The sequence below is a fragment of the Dasypus novemcinctus genome, chromosome 23, assembly GCF_030445035.2.
Source record: "Dasypus novemcinctus isolate mDasNov1 chromosome 23, mDasNov1.1.hap2, whole genome shotgun sequence".
NCBI lineage: Eukaryota > Metazoa > Chordata > Mammalia > Cingulata > Dasypodidae > Dasypus > Dasypus novemcinctus.
In genome coordinates, this window is record NC_080695.1 from 51,922,201 (window position 1) to 51,930,669 (window position 8,469).

Here is an 8,469-nt window from a genome sequence, read left to right on the forward strand (position 1 = left end):
GGCCAGCTGAATCAGGCTGGGCCTCAATCCAATATGGCAGAAGTCCTTATATGCAAAGGAAATTGGACAGAGAAGCAGCAGCCATGGAGAGCAAAAAGAAGGTGAAGTCAATAAAACCTGGAAGAGAAAGAGGAAGATGCTGCCATGTGTGGAAAATCTAAGGTCCAAGAAAAAGCCAATGACCAAGGTCACCTAGAGGCAGTCCCAGAATACCACAGTTGTTAAGGCAAAAGCCTCCTCTTGCTCATGCCTCGATTTGGGGCTTCTCCTGGCTTCAAAGCCATGAGCCAATAAATTCCCATTGTTTAAGGCACCTGTGGTGGTAAGAGGCTGTATGTACTCCAGAAAAACGTGTTCTTAAATTTAATCCATTCCAGTTCTGAACTCATTGTAAGTAGGACCTCTTGGTGAGGATACATCAGGTAAGGTGTGGCCCACCTCAATCAGGATGGGTCTTATCCTGTTACTAGAGTTCTTTATAAGAGAATGAAGTTCAGAGAGAGAGAAAGTCAAAGGAAGCAAGGACCACATTAGAGGCACCCAGATGAGAAGGGAGAGACCAGGAGATACCGCCATGTGCCTTGCCAAGTGACACAGGAGCCAAGGAAGTGGGCAGCCAGCACAGAACACCACAGCCTTCAGGAAGAAAGCACCGCCTTGAGGATGCCCTGATTTGGACTGTCTTTTAACCTAAAAACCAAAAGCTAATAAATGACCATCGCTTAAACCAACCCATTTTATGGTACTTGCTTAAGCAGCCTAGGAAACTAAAATACCAACCCATTGCATGATATTCCTTTTAGCAGATAGGAAACTAGGACAGTACTGATAAAGTACATTAACATATCCACAGTGTTAAAATTAACAGAAAATATTTTTAGGTAATGTCTAAAATTTGTAGCTATTAAAGGAATTCTTGTAAGAACATATATTCAACCCAATTCTTCCCATAATATTTTATATTCTATTATTGGCATAGCCATCAACCCGGTTGCCTAGACTTAAACCAGAATGTTGCTTTTATTATTCTGGGTCCAGATCAATCCATGAACTAGTCCTGTTATCACTCTCTTCAAAATATCTTCTAAATTCCTTGCTTTTTATGACCTTCACTTTTATTTCTCTGGTCAAATCAAAAGCTATTTCTTATCTGGCTACTGCAAAAGCCCTGGTTAAACAAAATTTTATATTGCCCACACAATCTATAAAATAAATTTGAGACTATATCATCGGTAAATCATATACATTTATTATCTACCAATAAGTTTTATAAATTATGAATCATATGAATTTCTGCAGATAGACTGTTTTAGAGAAAACAGAATAATCTATGGCCAAACAATGTTCCTATGGAAAAGAATTAGATAAACCAGATAAAATTAAAAATCACTTCTTTAAAAATATCAGAGCCACAGAAGCAGCAATGACTGTAAGTCTAACATTTTGGAAAAAGTGAACCACAGATTATAGTGGACATTTTTCAGCCATTTCCCCCTTTGGGACATTTTACCATACTTGGCACTTTAAAAAGGCTTGGTCTGATGAACACATGCACATGATGAAACTCTCCAAGAAAAGAACCACCTGAAGGGATCAAAGATAGCAGTGGCCACCTCACACACAGCACTGAGTGCAGCGCCCACTACCACCTCCCAGGCTAGCGAAGCCTCTTGATTCAGAGGTTGCACCTAAATAGTGGAGAACAATTACCAATAGACTGCAAACTGACGTTCTACCTAACAAATCTTAAAAAAAGGACCAAAAGGATCAAAGTGTATTCGAGTAATTTATCTGCATCCCAGAAAAGAGCTCAAGAATATTTTATAGGAATGGAAAAAAAATCCAACACCAAAGTCAATTATAGTACTTGAAGCCTGTATAATTTATTGAGCATGTTAGCAATGTTCAAGTGTCCTCTGTAGCGGATAATACGTGTCTGTAATAAATAGGACTCCACAACTGTGGGTCGTAGGAAACAGGGAGGACACACAGAAAGAGAGCCAAAGAGAATAATTCAAAACCACTACCTCACCATTTCCTTGATGAGGATGACCTGGCCACTGATATCTGAATCAAACTTTCCATTCTTTGTGGTATTTTCAATATAAACACCACAATGAAATGAATATGGTTTTTATTAAAGTGGGTGGGACATAGTCATTCTCAACAAACCTTGTGTAATTTTTGCAATTACCCAAGACAAAGAATTTCTCTTATGTATTAGTGCATTAATCAGATAATATATTTTCCTTTAAATTCTGATAGACGTCTGGCCCCCTGAAAATTATGGGGCTGCTGTGAGGAATAAGCCAATCGTGGTACCTATTCTCATAGAGCCTGAAATTTAGTGGAGAAGTCTGGCATTAGCATAGAATCACAGATATTCAATTGAATATTTTATGAAGAGAGTTAAGAGGCTGATGAGACACAATATTCAGACAGGTAGACACGGAGCTCCAGTGGGTAGCAGCACAGCAGCCCTCCTGAGGACATCATCCTGACCAGAAATATTTATCTGTGTATGTTACAGGCAACAAATTCAGTCTCCATGGCCTAAACCAGGGGTGGGTGAGCTTTTAAGGAAAACAGCTCAGCAGCTGTCTTTGCCTGGCATTATTATCCTTACAACTGTCCAACAAAAAAAAGACTTATATTGGTATATGGCCATGAGATGTGATTCTGTATTTTATACACTGAAACACCTGCTTGAGAAGAAGCAGTTCTTGAGCTGAGTTTTTTCACACCAAGGATATCAACAATAACTTGTTAATTCCCTGCTATAGAAACTAGAACCATGCCTGGGAAGAATGTTACCCTCATTTGGTCCTGTTTACATTTTAATGAAATAAAACCTATGTCACAATAGTTGTCTGTTAGCTAGAGTTTATTTTTTTAATGCATTTAAAGAAAAATAAAATGGGATGAGATGTGAGCATTCTAAAATGCCTGTTATATTTATAAAGGAGCAAAATGTAGTGAGGCTGGTGTGAGAAGAGGTTAGCATGTCCCATTCCACTTCTGAGTGCGGATGCTGCTCTCTGGTCGTTTCCAAAAGATGTGCTCCCCTCTTGATTGTGCTCTCTACTTACTTGGTGTGTCATTTTCTGGTACAGAAGCTTGTTGCCACAGTCACTGACTCTTTCACTGGTTTTCAGCTGTCTTTGGATACCCTGGTATAGACCCCGGTACTCTGCCATATTTTGGGTCAATCTCTCTGCTGAAAGCCTCCAAGTGCTGATTAGCTGCTCTGTCCATTGCAGTACGGAGGACCCCATCACAAGCCCACCACAAGCTGGCAGGACAAAGCAACCTGGAAGACACCTCCTTATAGAATACTGACTTAAGGTAAATGAGATAAACTTTCATGAAGAGATAGAATCTAGGTGGTAATAAAAGCTAGTTGTGTGGCAGTGCTAAATGCAAGTCACAAAAATTACTATAATTTCAAGTTCTAGTATCAGAAAAGCAAATTTATTAGTCAGCAAAAGGGGTGCTGATGCAAAATACCAGAAATTGGTTGGTTTTTATAAAGAATATTCATTTGGGGGGTAGGAGCTTGCAGTTACCAGGCCATAAAGCATAAGTTATTTCCCTCCCCAAAGTCTATTTCCATGTGTTGGAGCAAGATGGCTGCTGACTGCTGCAACGGTTCAGGCTTCCTAGGTTCCTCTCTTACAGGGTCTTGCTGCTCTCCAGGTTCAAGGTTCCTTTCTACCCAGGGCTTGCTTCTTTCTGGGCTTAGGTTTCCTCTCTTCTGTGAGTTTACTTCCCTGGGCTCCAGCTTAAAACTGCAGCATCAAATTCCAACATCAAAACCCCTCAACTCTGTCCTTTGTCATGTCTTTTATCTGTGATCCCCACCCACAAAGGGGCATGGACTCAACACCCTAATGACATGACCCAATCAAAGCCCTAATCATAACTTAATCATGCCCAGGTACAGACCAGATTACACACACAATCCAATATCTATTTTTGGAATTCATAAACATATCAAACTGCTACAGCAAGTAAACCATTCCCTCTAAAGAAATGTGGCTGAGAGTTACTAACAGAGGCAAGAGAATATTTTTAAAATAAATTTTCTGAGGTGATGTTAGTGAAAAATGGCAAGTTAAAATTTTTTCTTTTAATGCTGAAATTTTGCCTTAATGACAACATGTAAACTTGTTTGGGAGCTTAAGTCAAAGAATAAATGTAATTAACAAAGGCCTAAATTCTGAAAAATACCCATGTCAGCAGCTTCAGCCACTCTTGGAGGAGGAATAACCCAAAAATGATAGCAAATATATAGATATTGTAAAAATAAAATCAGTGCAAACACCCAAATTAGAATCAAAGGATTCATCTTCTTGATTGAACTGAAAAATGTGGTTGGTCCTATTTGTCAATTCTTTTCATAATAATTCATGTGTGAAACTCAACTGCTGGTATATTCCTTAATATCTGTGTATGTGCATGTGTGGATGAGTAGGCTATCAGAGGAAGTTTCTATTAAAGGAATACAGTCTCAAATAGTTCTGTTTAAAATTAACATGTATGTATATACGGTAGATGAGTTACTCCCTAATAGGCTTCATAAATGCAGGTCTTCTTTGATTTGGGTGACGTAATCAGAACAACAAGGCCAGTGGGGTCACATCCAAGTGCTTGTGCTCGGTTAATTCCTAGCACCTCTGAGCAGCTGCACCCAATCCGCAGACAACACTCTTGGTTTCACACAGGGCACAGCCAAGCCTCCGTGTTTTCAGCAGCACAACTCTTCTCGGTGTTGAGCTGAGCGCTCCTTTTTGTGAGTGCATCCACAATGAAAACTCTCTACATCCTTTACCACAGGCTTCACTGCACAGGAAGAATACTTAATTCATAAAGAAATGGACCACTTTTTGATCCTCATCTCCAGTAAGAACACGGTGTCGTATTTCTAGAAATTTAACAGCAGACAAAGGAAATAAGTTACCCACATGCTAAGAAACATGATGCTGTTTGGCCCATCTTCCTTATGGCCAGTGAAAATAGCTACTCCCTTTCTGGCCTGGTCATAACTTGTCACACATAGTGCCCTAATGTCAACTTTCTATGTCTATCTAAACAGCTTTTGCCCCCACCATGTAAAAATTTGGAAAAGTTGATGTTGGAATAGCCACCTAAGAGTGACTAATAGAATTAGCTGAAATTACTGATATCATCTATTCCAGATTACTTCCCCATTCTCAGCAGAATATTTACTTTTATCTTATAAAGTTTTCAGGTTAATCTATACAAATTCATTATCAATTCTGCAATGGTATTGGAGAGAAATTCCTTGACATGTGGCCAATGGTACTGCACAGTGTTATAAATAAGAGAAAACATAAAATGTTAGAAAGGGCATTTGTCACTATTACATAGCATAGGGGAAGATACATCTTTATAGACAAATAGATTGGGAATTACAGGAATGAAGGGTCCCTAATTGTGCCTAACATTATCAGAGAGTAAATTATTGAGGAGAAAACACTCAACAGTTTTAGAAACACACAATTTCATGTTTTATTTTCACACAAAGTTGGCAGATTTCCAGATTTTAGGGTGAATTTTTTCTGTTTGTTTTAAATTCAGAGCACAGCGCAAACTCCCTCAGGATGATGCTACACTTCAAACTGAGCAGAGCCAATTAATTTTGTAATGTCAGAATTCTGAACTGAGTCATTTGTGAAAGGTTCGGTCAAATCTACATGAACCAATTAACAGGGGGACTGGCAGTCACCAAGATGTCAGGGTTCTTCCTCCCTCACAGACACTTTGGAATGATGCCTGCGGTTGGCAGTCCTGGGCTGGAGTCACTGGTTTAAAGGAGAGCTATTTGAGCGCTGCACCCCCTGCCTCCCTCACTTCTGCTAAGGCAGCCCTGTGAGCAGTGCTCAGGGGCCCAGAGCGGGCACTCATCTGCCATCCTTCTTCCCACAAGATGTGAAACCTTTGCAAGTTACTTAACCTTTTTTACCCCCGTTTCCTCACATGTACAATGTAGCTCATCAGAGTACCTACCTTTGGGGTTTCTTTCCAGATCAAATGAAGCAAGACTTCCAAAGTACTTAATAAGGTAACTGGTCCATGTAAGTAGTCAATTATTATTGTATTACACATGGGTTTCTGAAAAGAAATGCCATCCATCACCCACCTAAATTCCCAAATGTGCTTTACTATCCATATTTTAATTGTAAGCTAAGATTTATTCAGCAAAAACATGATGGTCAGCCATTAAGAACTTCGAATGGGTCAGATGTTTCATAAATGTTGGTCTTATACTTTCAATAAGCCTAGAAAATAGGTATTTTTATGACCATTTTGCAGATCTAAAGAATGAAATAAATAAGTGCTTCTTCCAGGGCACGCACTACTAAATGCCATTGTCTCTGACTGAATCATTTTACAAATTATTATATCTTGTATTGGATATACACTTTTTCACAATAATCCTATCTTTTATGGTTAAACGATACACACACACATGCACACCAATTTGTTGCTTTACTTTGGAAAATCCCATCTTTAACAAATTTATTTCTTTATTTAACTAATGTTTACATTGTGCTCAATAGGCCCCAGACTGCAGTATAACCATTTTATATGTTAACCCACTTAGTCCTTATATTGACCCAAAACAAAGGTACTTCTATTTGTCTTTTTTATAGAGGGTGACATCTGGCACAGAAAGGTTAAAAAATTTCCTCCGCAGGTGATGAGGAGGCAGCAGATCCAGGAAGTCTCTCTCCAAATGCTCACTGTTGAAAATTTCTGCTAAAGGGCCTCTTAGAGATAAAACCTTTCCATTGGAAGTTATGGCATTTTACCAGAGTTTTAGCACAATTTTTCAGCACACATTCTTTGTTCTTTGTGTCCTGTCCACCTTCTATTAACATGCATGGCAGATGGGGAGTCCATGTCATTATCAGCTGCTGTCAGTCACTGCTCCTCAGGATTGTGTTGTCCAGTGTAGCTCATGGCCACTTAACTTAACATGAAGCTGAAGTGAAAGCTAAGAATTTTTTTTCTTCACTATTTTAAATTTTGTGGGCTAAACAGCTGCTACCAGGTAAGAAGGAAAAACATCATCATATCTATATAGTTTTGTAAGAAGTCACTTGATTAAAACCATCATGAATATGCCAAGTGAGTTCAAACTCTTTCCCAGTATTCAATATGCACGATTGATGAATGATTGGCTAACCCTATGAGGAAGAGGATTAGGGTATGCATGACGTATTGCCACCACAATGCTACTGAGCAGTAAAATGAGTAAAAATACCATGAAACTAGACATAAAAGGCATTTGCATGATTCCACAGAACTCTTTCCCCTACTTTTTATTTTCTAATTCTTCCAGTTCCAAGGGAAAGAATAAAACCCTTTGGTTATTGTGGGGAATGTACAATACTTTTTGTTAAAGGTTATACAGTTCTCAGATTGATTCAGCGTTGGGTGGATATTAACTGCCAAGTGCAGATTTTGATAAAAGCCTCTAGGGAGGAAATGTACTGATCGGATTTCTCTTCTTCTTTCTAGCTCTCAATGCAGTCTTTGCTGGGCAGACTTTCCAGTTGTCAACAGGCCCCTATAAACCTGCAAAGCGCCAGCTGGGTAATGCTGTGTATTTAGGCTATTTTAAGGAAGGCATACAAGGTGCAAAATGCCATAGAGTATGGTCAGGTAAATCCAGGGCAGCTAGAGACTCAGCTTTTTAACATAAGCCCTTTAAAGGGAGGATCCCCAATACAGAAACTTCAGACACTTATTTTTCCCTCTTATTTACCCTAAGAAATTTGTTGTACTATCATAATTATGAAGAATTTGAAGAAGTATATGGTTTCATAAGCTTCGATATTAGAAGTCCCTTTTTACATCATTACCTCCCATTCTTCTGATTCTTCCTAATCTATTAAATAGCACAGCATTTTCACATTTCCAGAGTTCTCCACAACCCATCTGTTCTTTCCTTACCAAAATATGGAAGCATAAATTCTTTCTTTGTTAACTTTTGCATATAATTTGCTTCTTTTATTTTGTCTCTGAGGACCAATATGCATTTCATGTCAGCTGTCAAATGTTCAAAGATCCTCTGAAAGTGGGTGACATTTAGCAAATAGTAGTTACATTTTCAAAGCCCTGTTCTGCTTCATTTAAAAATAAAAAATAAACTAGAATCAGACTAAGCCATTATATTTTGCCAAATCCCCTTTACACTTTAACATGCAAAGAAAAGAATGTATCTTTTGGTAACTTTGATATGAAAATGAAACAAAAGAAAGGGAGTTTCAGGGAACACTAAAGCAAACAAAATGAGATCTAGAGGTTTGAGGGGTAAGATGATTGGATTCCAGGGGTTATATTAAATAGGCAAATGATTTCCCATGTAATTGGCTGGAATGTCAATATAGAAACAACTGCTATTTTTATTCCACTCATGTGCATTTGTGATTCCTTAGA

At 38.6% G+C, this 8,469-nt stretch overlaps 2 long non-coding RNA genes across 2 annotated transcripts; one reads left to right on the plus strand and one right to left on the minus strand.

Annotated features, from left to right (window-relative positions):
* Positions 1–1,229: 1,229 nt before the first annotated feature.
* On the minus strand, positions 1,230–6,138 carry LOC131275611 (uncharacterized). Its single transcript, XR_009183022.2, has 2 exons — positions 6,031–6,138; positions 1,230–4,924 (listed from the first exon to the last, which is right to left on the minus strand). It is a non-coding gene; the product is annotated as an uncharacterized lncRNA (long non-coding RNA).
* On the plus strand, positions 3,117–8,191 carry LOC139437417 (uncharacterized). Its single transcript, XR_011647217.1, has 2 exons — positions 3,117–3,345; positions 7,549–8,191. It is a non-coding gene; the product is annotated as an uncharacterized lncRNA (long non-coding RNA).
* Positions 8,192–8,469: the final 278 nt, after the last annotated feature.